This window comes from Mustela erminea, chromosome 7 (genome assembly GCF_009829155.1).
Source record: "Mustela erminea isolate mMusErm1 chromosome 7, mMusErm1.Pri, whole genome shotgun sequence".
In the NCBI taxonomy this organism is placed as follows: domain Eukaryota; kingdom Metazoa; phylum Chordata; class Mammalia; order Carnivora; family Mustelidae; genus Mustela; species Mustela erminea.
In genome coordinates this window covers 99,007,328-99,020,910 of record NC_045620.1, presented here as the reverse complement: position 1 = coordinate 99,020,910, position 13,583 = coordinate 99,007,328, and positions in this window count along the sequence as shown.

The following is a 13,583-nucleotide window of genomic DNA, read 5'->3' as shown; positions in this document are numbered from 1 at the left end:
GAATATTATTTGAGAAATCTCATTGACATAATCTTAAATATACTCAAGCTAAAAAAATGAAAATATACATACTTTGTGATTTTAATCCCAGAAAGACTTCTATGGCATACAAGGAGGTACAGTAATATATACATAAGGACTAAATAAGCTAATATTTATAAAAGGGTTAGGGCAGTGCTTCTAATATTATGCCATGGGGGTTTTGCTAGAACTGTTAGTGTTGTCTTTACCTCACTTCTTTGTTTTTAGGAATTATTAATTATTCACATTAACTAATATTCCTAATGTAATTTTCTGCTAGAGTTAAGTGTTACTACTATAGAAGGTTTTAAAAAGCAAGACTATAATTATCAGGGCACCTGGGTGGCTCAGTGGTGGTAAGCCCCTGCCTTCAGCTCAGGTCATGATCTCAGGGTCCTGGGATTGAGGCCCGCATCGGGCTCCCTGCTCAGGGGGGAGCCTGGTTCCCCTCTCTCTCTGCCTGCCTCTCTGCCTACTTGTGATTTCTCTCTGTCAAATAAATAAATAAAATCTTTAAAAAAAAGGACTATATTTATCAGAAAGGAGTGTGGATAGACAAGAAAGCATTGATAGTGTTACATCCCTTCAACTAGTTAAAGAAGTTATGAAAGATACCAGATGACATAATTGTCTTTTTTAACTTATTGAATTTATTAACAGGTTACTAAAAATCAAATTCATTTTGGTTTACAAATGAGATGAACTTGAATACATAGCTATCTAATAGCTGCAGTCAATTACCTTTTTTTTTCTTTTTCTTTCTTTCTTTTTTTCTTTTTCTTTTTTGTTAATTATCTCAAGTCCTATCATCCTCTTCCCAACACTTAGATTGTACTCATGGATGATTTTAATCTGTATGTAGATTAACTTTCCAACCACCTGGCTTCTTAGAGCACTGGCCTCTTCTAAAAGATGACGGATGCTCTTCTCTCTAGCTCACATACTATACAACAGATAAGCCCTGGAATGTGATATGACCAATAACTATGACCTTACAGTATCTCAGTCTCAATTGCCTCATTCTGTGACTGTCATCTTTTTTCTTTTTCCCACTGATATTTTGACCCCATGGCCCACACCTCATTAACCTGAGCAAATTTTTTTTTTTAAGGTTTATTTATTATCTATTTTGAGAGTGAGTGAGCGAGCATGAGTGGGAGGTACAGAGGGAAAGTGAGAGAGAATTATAAGCATATTCCATGCTGAGCGCAGAGCCCTACACAGGGTTCAACCTCACAACCCTGAGTTCATGACCTGAGCAGAAACCAAGAGCTGGATGTGTAACCGACCAACCCACCTGTGCACCCCAGATTTTCTCTATCATCACATCTGTGCCCTCACTTCCCATCACACCCAATTTACATTTTTTTTTGTAAAGATTTTATTTATTTGACAGACAGAGATGACAAGTAGGCAGGCAGAGAGAGAGGGGTAGAAGCAGGCTCCTTGCTGAGCAGAGAACCTGATGCAGGTCTTGATCCCAGGACCCTGAGATCATGACCTGAGCCAAAGGCAAAGGCTTTAACCCACTGAGCCACTTAGGCGCCCCCAATTTACATTCTATAGTCAACAATTGTAATCACTCTCCTATACTTTTCAGTTGTGCTCCTTCTTTACCTCACTGTATTTGATAAAACCTTAACCCTAACAGCACTGGAAAAAACTCAGGTCATACTTCAGTTTCTACTCACTCTGTGCCAGAATTCATACCTCTGAATGTGAGTAGATAAACAATGATATTGATTGGTCTCATTAACCTCAAATTTGTCTTTAGTGTTCCACTATGATAATATAATAATAATAATAATAATATAATACCACCGTTCCTTAATGCAATCACTCTCCTATTTTCCTAGATGCCAATTTTTTTTCTCTTCATACCTTCAATATCTTTCCCCACAGATAATCTGATAATAATCCTAATTTCTATTTGAGAAAATAGATATCTCAGATAATCATCCTAATTTCTATTTGAGAAAATAGAAGTTATAAGACAGATTTCTACCAGCACACCTGACCACCCATTAGCATTTGTAACCATATACTTTTCTTCCTTTTCTCTTTTGAATTATAGCAGTTGTCCTCCAGTTTGAAATGTTTCTTTCTTATATCCTCCCTTTCTGTCCACTTCATGTTTATATGATCTTCCTCAGAAAAAAACCATCAATTTCTTCCTTCATCAGGCCAAACGGTTGTAACACGTATGTGCTATCAATCACTTCCATTAACCTCTCCAGTTACTCTCATTGACTATTAATTCTGTTTTTCTATTCCCAGCTTTAAAGCATTACAAAGGGGAATTTATCATATTAAGAAGCATTATGTTTCCTTATGTCCGTTTTTATTTTATTTTTTTAAGATTTTATTTCTTTATTTGAGAGAGCAAGAGAGAGACACAGAGAGAGACAGAGAGAAAGAGAGAGAGAGCATGAGCAGGGCGAGTGGGAGAAGGGAAGCAGGTTCTCCACTGAGCAAGGAGCCTGATGGTGGGGCTTGATCTGGGATTCTGGGATCATGACCTGAGCAGAAGGCAGATGCTTACGTGAATGAGCCACCCTGGTGCCCCACCTTTCATCTGTTTTTAGAGCAGGCCCATTCCATGAGCTTTTAGCCACCTCAGACTGCAGTTATCACTGGTCAAAACAGTTATGCATAATTTTGCATTTGCATATGGATACTTGAACATATCAGTATGGTTCTATTTATTTTTTATTTTATTTATTTACTTTAAGGATTTTATTTATTTGAGAAAGAGAGAGATTGCACAAGCAGGAGAAGCAGAGGGAGAGGGAGAAGCAGACTCCCTGCTGAGCTGGGAGCCAGATGTGGGGCTAGATCCCAGGACCTGGAGATTATAACCTGAGCTGAAGGCAAATACTTAATCATATGAGACAACAAGGCACCCCCTTTTTTATTTTTTAAAGATTATATTTATTTATTTGAGAGAAAGAGAGTGGGAGAGATAGCATGAGAGGCAGGGAGGGGCACAGGAAGAAGGAGAAACAGCTCCTCACCGAGCAGGGAACCTGACATGGGGCTCTATCCCCAGGACTCCAGGACCATAACCTGAGCTGAAGGCAGACACTTAACTGACTGAGCCATCAGGCACCCTGGGATGGTTTTAAATTTGCTTTTCATTTATATTCTTGGATGTACCAGGAACTTCTTTTCTTTGACCTTACTTTTATATGATACTTAAAGTCTATGTTAGTAGCTGTTCTTATGATTTTATTCAGTATTTTCCTTTTTTTTTTTTTTTTTTGATCACTTGACTCTTTTTCAGATTGGTTATTTTCTACTGATCTATCCTCAAGTTTACAGATTCTTTCTCTGCCAGCTCAAATCTCTTGAACACCTTTAATGAATTTTTAATCTCAGTTATTATAACTTTTTTTATGGAGGTACATTTGACATAACGTTATATTAGTTTCTAGTGTATAACACTATGATTTGATATTCAGTCATTTCAATTTTAACTCCATAATTTTCATTTAAACTTTTTGTGTGTATAATTTCTATCTTTTTATAGGGATGTTTTATTTGATGAACCATGATTATCACATTTCCCTTTATTTTTTAAAGGCATTTTTAAAATTTCTTTAAGCATATTTATAAAAGCTGCTTTTATTTTATTTTTAAAAAAATTTTTAAAAAGATTTTATTTATTTAATTTGACAGAGACAGAGACAGTGAGAGAGAGAATACAAGCATGGGGAGTAGATGAGGAAGAAGTAAGTTTTCCACTGAGCAGGGAGCCCGATATGGAGCTTGATCCCAGAACCCTGGGATCATGACCTGAGCTGAAGGTAGACACTTAATGACTGAGCCACCCAGGCACCCCTGTCTTGTTGGAGGATAAAAGGCACAACACTGGGAATATTGTCAACAATATTGTAGTAGTATTATATGGCGGCAGAGTGTAGCTACACTTGTGGTAAGCATTGAATAATGTACAGAGAAGCTGAATCACTAAGTTGTACACCCAAACTAATGTAATGCTGTGTCAGTTATTCTCACATAAAAAAATAGTCTTTGTCAAATCTAATGTCTTCCTTACTTCAGAGGCAGTTTCTTTTCTTGTCTTGTCTTTTCCTTTCTTCCTTTCCCTCTCTCGCAATCCTTCTTTCTTTCTCTGTTTTTATGATTTTATATGTTTACTTGACAGAGAGAGAGCACGAGCACAAGCAGGAGGAGTGGCAGGCAGAGGGAGAGGGAGAAGCAGGCTGCCTGTGGAGCAGCGAGCCTGATTCTAAGATGCTGGGATCACAACTGAGCCGAAAGCAGACACTTAACTGACTGAACCATCCAGGTGTCCCTCAGAGGCAGTTTCTGTTGATGACTTTTTTTTTTTCTTTCTTGTGTATGGTCCTCTCTCTCTCTTTCTTTCTTTCTTTTTTTTTTTTTTTTTTTTGCATGTCTCATAATTTTTGTGGTTGAAAATTAGACACGATAGATAACATGCTATATGAAAATTTTAATTCCTCCAGAACTATATAGTTGTTGTTGTTATTGGTGGTGGTGGGGTGTGTGTGTGTGTGTGTGTGTGTGTGTGTGTGTGTAGTCACTTGCATCTACCAATTATGCAAAGACTATTTTCCCTGTAAGTGTGGACTCTAATATCTCTATTAAGATTTTCTTTTAATTACTGTTTTTATGTTTAAGCTTGGATCCCTATGAAGTGTTAATGTATGAAGTTCTATTGGATCATTTTAACTTAATGTTAGCCAGTGATTGGCCACTCTGTCTTAAACACCATGAGCCAGTAAGACTTCCACTCCCTGCCAATGGATCTGTTAGTAGATTAAGGATCACATTCAAAGTTTAGTCAGTTTACAAATTTGTCTTGGCTTTTAAATTTATATTCACAAGGTTTCTTATTTAGCCAAGAAAAATTAGTTCACTAGGGACCAATCTACTTCTTCTTCTTCTTCTTTTTTTTTTTTAAAGATTTTATTTATTTGAGAGAAGAGAGAGAATGAGTGCTGGGGAGGGGCAGATTAAGAGAGAAGCAGACTTCCTGCTGAGCAGGAAGCCTGACAACACCAGGCTTGGTCCCAGGATTGGAGATTCCCAAGAGATCATGACCAGAGCCAAAGGCAGATGTCCAACTGACTGAGCGACCCCAGGCACCCCAAGGTACCAATCTTCTTTTGAATATACCAGAGATAACTAGGATTTTAACTGGGCCCTCTTTGAATATTATCCTTTCCAGGAGTTCTTGTTAAACTTATGGCTGATCTGTTGCTTGACTGAATGAGTACTTGAGTCCTCAGCTAACTGTGATGATGGCCTTCCCTGATTATCACTGAGATCATTATTATTTTCAACAATGTTTTCAGGCATTATATTTTTTATACCATGATGCTAATAATGTTAGACTCCTATGGCAGAGGCCGGTAGACCTCCCAGCATGCTCTATCCTAGCAGAAATTCTATGCCATAGAGCCAGAAGGAAAAATAATGGAAGTATTCCCAAGCCAAATTGCCACACATTTCTACTCTTCTTCCAAGATTCCATATATTTTTGTAAATAGATTTATTCTCAATTTGTGTGTGTCTTTTGGTCAATTTTCTAAGTTTAAATGCTTGTTTTTGGCACTTTTATCCAGTTTTTTCACTCAGCTGCTACAAAATCCCTACTGTTCTCCATTCATTGTTAAAAATGACTATATCAGTTAATGGACTGTGGCCTTCTTTGAGGACAGAACTATATATCATTTATATCTGTATCCCCAACATATAGTATTCATGTTTGCTACAGACCTTCTCCAGTGGTTAGTAGAACTGAACACATAGTTTCTGTTAATCAAATAGGCATTAACTACAAGGCTTGATATTGGTGAGCTAGCAATAATATCAGGCCCCAGCAAAAATAATTTGTTCATCTCAATCAAAATAATATACTACATCCTTGTATTATAAAGGCAGACTTGTAGTTACTTGTTCCAACATGTTAACCAATTCATCTATATGACAACAGTGAAATAATTAATTCTTTTCAAGATTGAATTTTAATATTTTGGTATGCTCTATCACAGTGCTAGTAATGCTATTTATAGAGAATCCTTATTTAAATATAGCCTAGGAAGGGAGCTTACACTGAATAAGGTTATTGGTGTCAATACATGCACTTATTGAATTAACTACTTCTTTGCTGGAATTTTTTTTCTGGGGAGGTGTTTTGTTTTTTGGGTTTTTTTTTTTTTTTAAGATTTTATTTTCCAGAGAGAGAGAGAGAGCACAAGTAGGGGGAGTGGCAGGCAGAGGGAGAAGCAGACTCTCTGTTAAGCAAAGAGCCTGAAGTAGGACACAATCCTAGAACCCTGGGATCACAACATCCAACCGACTGAGCCACCCAGGTGTCCCTCTGTGGGGATTTTTACATCTTGTAATGAGAGTTAATTGAATTAGAAAACCATGGGCATTAAATTATGAAGTATGTTTGTTTTTTTTTTAAGATTTTATTTATTTATTTGACAGAGAGAGATTGAGAGCATGTGCACAAGCAGGGGGAGCAGCAGGCAGAGGGAGAGAGAATCCTAGGAGCCTGGGATCATGACGCAAGCTGAAGGTAGCTGCTTAAATGACTGAGTCACTCAGGTGCCCCATAAAATATCTTACTTAACAAATTACATTGATTTTGTTTTTATAATATTCTACTTTATGTTATTTTATTTTTCCTCCATATCTCTTTGGTATGAATTTGGAGAATCTTAAATGAACATTTTTGTAAGTTCTTAAAATGCATCACGTAACAGTTTATAGAGCACATATTAAGAAAAGAATCAGGGCTATATCTTATTTTTCTCATCAAAATTAGTAAATTTTGACTTAGATGTGAAGACACATTCAACATCTCTGAGACTGCTATTTATTAAGAGTAAATAAATATGAGGCTTATTAATTTTTAAGGAAAAATGCAGATATACTTTTGCATCTATAAGAAGAGCTTATGACAAGAACACAGTTAGTACAGAAAAAGTGACACAGAGGAAGCAAACTGTAAATAGGGACAGATAAAATGCTGTGCTTTGGGGAAGCAAGATATACACAAAGCAAGGTGATAGACATATATATTTATATCTATCTATCTATATATATATATTTATTCTTTTGACTAAAATCCTCTAGTGAGCCTTGATTAACTTTTTAATAAATTGCCAACAACCTGTGATGACTTACAGTACCCCATATGATCTGGTCTCTGACCTTTTCTCCTTTCCTTCTTTTCCTCACTAAGCTCCTACAGAATTAGCCTACTCACTTCTTTGAACGGTGAAAGTTCTCCTGCCTCAGGGCTTAGGAACTTGTGAGAATCACAATATCTCCTATGTTAGTTAGGTGTCATTTGTCTCCATCTCCAAGAGGACTTCCCTGAACTACCACTTGCCCATGATCCACCACTCTCCATCACAGAATATTTTTCTATGACAATACTTATAACTCTCTGATATAATAGCACTTATTTATTTTTATTTACTTTATTAATTTAGCACTTCATCCTTCTACTCAACTGGAAAGTAAAAGCTTTGAGAACAAGAAACATTGGTTCTTGATCAATTCTAGGCACATAACGGACATCCATAAATGCTTGCTGAATAAGTGAGGAAAGAGTAAAAAAAAAAATCACAAAATTTAAAAAATAAAAATAGAAAAAATACAGTTGCAGATGTGTAGATGAGGGGTGCCTGGATGGCTCAGTGGGTTAAAGCATCTGCTTTTGTCTCAGATCATGATCCCAGGGTCCTGGGATCAAGCCCCACATCTGGCTCTCTGCTCAACAGGGAGCCTGCTTCCTCCTCTCTCTCTCTGCCTGCCTCTCTGCCTACTTGTGATCTCTGTCAAATGGATGTGTAGATGAGAAATAAGCTCAATATATTTGAAGAACTAGTAAATTTAATGCTTTGGCAGGTAAATGTAGGCCAATAATGTCTAACACACTGGAAAACCAAGAATAAATCAGTTGCTGACTAAAAAAGATGACACTAAATTTAAATGTTTTTTGGGGAAGAATTTTGATGAAAATTTAGATTTCAAGTAAATTTCATGTTATACAAAATGTGTTCAAGATAGTAAAATATGAAAACTCTCACAGTTGATTCTAAAAGGTCAACAGAAAAAAAAACAGCAAAAAAGGAAACTACATATTAATTTTATTGATTAAAATACTATGAAACTTAAACACAAATTTGTTAAAAGGCTAATGTATCATGATCCAGTTGCCTTTATCCCAATGAGCCACGGATAGTTCAGTGTTAGAATATCCATAACTGTAATGTTCTGTCTTAATAGGATAGAACAAAAAGTCATATCTTATTTAAACTTATTTTAATTAACATAATTCAAATGAAAAAACTAGAAATAGAATATTTATTAACTTGATGAAGAGTGCTTATTAGACTAGGCATCTGTATTTTAAATTCCCTGGGTTTAAAATATAAATGGCCTAAAATGTAGTTGATTAAAAATTAAAGGGACTAATGAATCCATAGTTCAAAATATAGTCTCTAGCACATGATAAATACTAAAAATCCAAACAAAATAAATAAATAAAGCATGTATGGTACTGAATCCTACATATACTATTTTTTTTTCTATATATACATACTTATGATGAAGTTTAATTTATAAATTAGGCACAGTAAGAAAATAACAATTATAATAAAATAGAAAAATTGCAACAATATAGTACAATAAAAATTATGTGAATATGGCCTCTCTCTCAAATATCACATTATGCTTTGCTAACCCTTCTCCTTGTGATGATGTGAGATGATGCCTTCATGCTGAGATGATGTGGGTAAATGATGTAGGCCTTGTGACATAGCACTGGGTCACTACTGACCTGACTATTAATCAGAAAGAGGATCATATGTTTTTGGGCCTCAGAAAGCAAAACTGTGGATAAGGAGGAGACTACTATAATGATGAGTTTTTAGAAATCAGCCTATTATATACAGTTCACCTTTGAACAATGTGGGAGTTCAAGGTGTCAACACTTTGTGCAGTTGAAAGTCCATGTGTAAGTTTTGACTTTCTAAAAACTTAATTATTAATACTCTACTAGAAGCCTTACCTATAAAATAGTTGATTAACACATAATCTGTATGTTATTATATACTGTATTTTTATAATAAAATAAGCCAGAGAAAATGAAATATTAATAAGAAAATCATAAGGAAAGGAAAATACATTTATAGTACTGTATTATAAAAAAACCCCACCCAACAGTTGACCTACAGATTTCAAAACTGTGCTGCTCAAGGGTCAACCGTAGGTTGTTTTTAGTGCTCTCTTTTATTTTTATGGACAATATTATTCACTATTTGTTAGATTAAGTTTGCTAATTATAGTCTCCAAATTTCCATATTCTTGTTAACTTTCTGAAAGACTAGATCTATCAGTTACCAGGAAATATTGTTAAACATATTTTTCATTATGAAGGCAAATTCATCACTAATTAATTAAAATGTCATTTTTGCTCTGTTTTTTTTTAAAGTAGATGTGTGCAAATTTGGAATTGTTACATTTTGATAAACTGAAACTTTTAGATAGCTGTGTTCTCCAGAAAGGATAAATGCTTCCTTTTCTCAAGACTACTTAATTCTATGAATATGAATATGTGTATATATACTTACATATGTATGTGTGTATATATGTGTGTGTATGTTATTTAGCAGCATTTATTGGTTACTTGGCATTATTCTAAGTACTTCATAACTATTAACATAGTTAATTTATCTAAATGCATCACCGGTTGAATCCTGGAACATACTTTGTATAAATTCATACCAACATACTGTTGTATAAAATCATACTTTATACAACATACTGTTGTATAAATTCATACTTGTTTATAAGTACCAGGTTATGAGTATAGAATATTATTCTGGTATTCTTTCCTCCAAGAATCAAGGATGATGTAGTCAGTTCACTATGCGATATTCTTTTCTTATTTGAGTATAAATTTCCTATTTCTCAAAGATTGTGGCTTTATACCTGATCCTGTTTCAATGAACCCAGGCTCCATACCTATTCAATTATTAAAACCTAACGCACCATTTCCCTGGATTTTATAATCCACTTCTTCAGTCATATTTTCAGAACTTTTTTATTCCTTAGCAAGCTTTATTTATAGCCTTCCTATTCTTCTATATCATAAGATTTCTCCTATTATCTTGGGAAATTATTGCACATGTAAAAATGATATTAACTGAGCTATAAAAATCATTTCTAGATGCTTTACAGAATTTTAAAATTTTTAAGAAGTTTAAGCCTAAATCCATCAATAAATTATAATGAATACACAATGGAAGTCCATATGTCAGTTAAAAGTATAAGAAATATCTCTGTGATCTTTATAATATGTATGTGATAAAAGATCTATATGTTAGGCATGATTCAATTAGTGGAAAAGGGAAAAGACATAAAATATTTTAATTTGTATATATTTTGCATAACATTACACCATAAAATATTTAGAGGACTAAATGTTAGTATATGTGGTTTAACGTGAAGAATAAAAGGAATAGGAGAATCAAGAATTTTTTCACACTTGCCATGTATTTTTCTGGTTATTTTTATTTAAATATACTTACATTTTTAGTTTTTAATGTGCCCCATAATGTGCAGAATTAGTTAAGATCAGACATTTTTGAACCCTGACTCCACTATATATAGTATTATTGGAAGTTAGCTCTTTAATATCTCTGTAGCTCACTTCACTATTTATAGATGAAGATACCAATATCCTACTTCATAATGCTGCTATGAAGAATAAATGAATAAATATGTACAAGAACTGGAAGTGCTCAATTATCATTGTATTTATGTCCCTCGATATTTCTTTAGTAAGACAATTGTAAATGATTTTTTAAATTATATTTTGGTCTCAATATAGGATGTAACTGCCACAGGGCTAATGATTAAACCAACAAATAAAGGTAGGGCATTAGTACTGAGAATTGATCATTTTCCTCTCATTTCTAGAATAGTGCTGGCTTGTAGCCTCCCAGTCATAGAGACTAGAACTAGTTGTGTATCATATTTGGAAATATAATTTGAATAACCAAAACTGTTTATTGCAATCTCAAATATATTCATTAGAATAAGACAAAGGCAAAAGAGCAATTCTGGAGAAGTATTGGAGGCTCATCACATCAATTGTATTATAATAAATTATTTTGAAGGAACATAATATATTACTTAGTAATTACAAATGATGGTATTTTAATTTCAAATGTCTAGTCAGTTTATCTTAAGACCTTCAGAAGCAATTTGCTATGTCAGGTTAAAAAGAAGTCAGTGGAGGTCATAGAAAAGAAAGCAATTTTAGAAAGACCATTCTCACAACATATACCCTAGAATTAGCTACATCATATTAATCATTAAAGAAAGACAAAAAAGAAAAATATATACCCACAGCACCTCAGTTTAGATTAGGGATTGCTATGTTTAGTGTTAATATTTATTATTCCTTTTCACTTGGTTTTATTTTATAATAAACATATACATATATATTGTGATTTATATGTACGTATGCACCACTACACGTGAAATTATTACTACAATCATACTAATCAACATCTCTCTCTCTCTCCTCCTATAGTGTCTCTTTTTAAAAGCACCTCAAATCTATTGTCTTAGCAAATTTCCAGTATAGAATGCAGCATTATTAAGTTTAACCACTATGCTGTACAGTAGATCCCTAGAACTTACTCATCCTATATAACTCTCTCTTTGTATCCTTTTGACCAACACCTCCCCATTTACTCCACCTCTCTGCTCCTGGTAACTACTATTCTACTCTGTTTCTATGTATTCAACTTAATTAGATATAAGTAAGGTCATGCAGTATTTTTCTTGCTGTGTCTTGCTTATCTTACTTAGCATAATGTCTTCTAGGTTCATCCATGTTGTTGCAAATGACAGGACCTCTTTTTTTAAAGGATGAATTATATATATTTATATATCATATTTATATAATATATATGTAATTAGATATCTCTGTATCTATATAGTACATTTTTTATCCATTCATCCATAGATGAACACGTATGTTGTTTCCATATGTTGGTTATTATAAATAATACTGCAATGAACTTGGGAGTGCAGATATCTCTTTGAAGTACTAATTTGATCCACTTTGGATATACATCCAAAGAGAAGGGTTGCTGAGACATAAGGTAGTTCTATTTTAATAGTTTGAGGAACATCTACATTGTTTTCCATAATGGCTATAACAATTTACATTCTTACCAATAGTGTACAAGTGTTACCTTTTCGCTACCTTCTCACCAGTTGTTCTATTTTTTCTTTTTTAAAATTTCTTTGGAGATTTTATTTTTTTGTTAGAGTGAGAGTGAGCAAGTGGGAAAGAGAGGGAGAGAACATCTGAAGCAGACTCTGCATTGAGCACAGAGCCCAACGCCGGGCTCATCCCATGATCCGAGATCCTGAACTGAGCTGAAAGCAAGTCAGGCACTTAACCAACTGAGCTACCCAGGTGCCCCATCTTTTTCTGATAATAGCTAAATGGTCTCCTTATGTTTTCCTTCCTCCATACATTTCACTGAACACCAAAGCTCAGAATGTAGAGTTTGGTGGGTAGTAAAGTTACTCCATAAGCTCCATAAGAGATAAACATTGATTATTTATTGATTCTGCCAAGATTGACTATGTACAGATTTAATCAGAGGCATAGGAAAAGAAAGTTTCTAAATTTACTTGAAGACATGTTTAAAGAGTACAAATACCCCATAGAATTTAATATTTTTAGCCATAATATGTAATTCTAAGATAAAAAGTAGTCAGTTTCTACCAATATCCACTTAATTTAGTAAATTATTATATTTATGCAAATTGTTTCCTATACAACAGATTTCATGACTTCAAAATATTTTTCCAGGTACAACTAAAGTATGACTGTGATTAAATAAAAACTGTTCCCCAGGCAACAGAGAGTACCCAGTGTTTTAGGAAGGCAGTTTTTCTTATTTCTTCCTGGGTACTGAGAATCTGCGTAACTTAACCTCTTACAGTCTCATGAACTCTATCACCCCCAAGAATCCTCAAGACAAAAACCTGTTCTCTGAAAATAAACACAAAGGTTCTGCTTCCAGAACAGCTCAAAGAAACATTCAACTTAATGTTGGATGTAAGAATATTTTAGTAAAATGTGTTGCACATTTTGGAATAGGCAACAGGTTGGTGACTGCATAAGCCATTGGCAAAGGGGAGGGAGGGTAACTATAATAATGAAATGGATCCCTATCCTTCCAATCTGAAATGGACATATTGAAATGATTTTTTAAAGGTAGCCACCACAGCATAGTAGCTCACCTCATGTGGTGTTTAAAATACTTAACATTCTTTGGTGTTGCTATTTTTTGAAATTATTCAAGCTAACATTTCAATTTAGAAGTTATTTGTAGTAATAATTTCCCACTAAATTGTTTGTTGTAATTATTTGATGCTTTTATAAGCCTCATAATAAAGAAGACTTGGTACAGAATGAATCAAATGTATTATCTCATACAAGCTATTTTATTCTGATCGTAAAA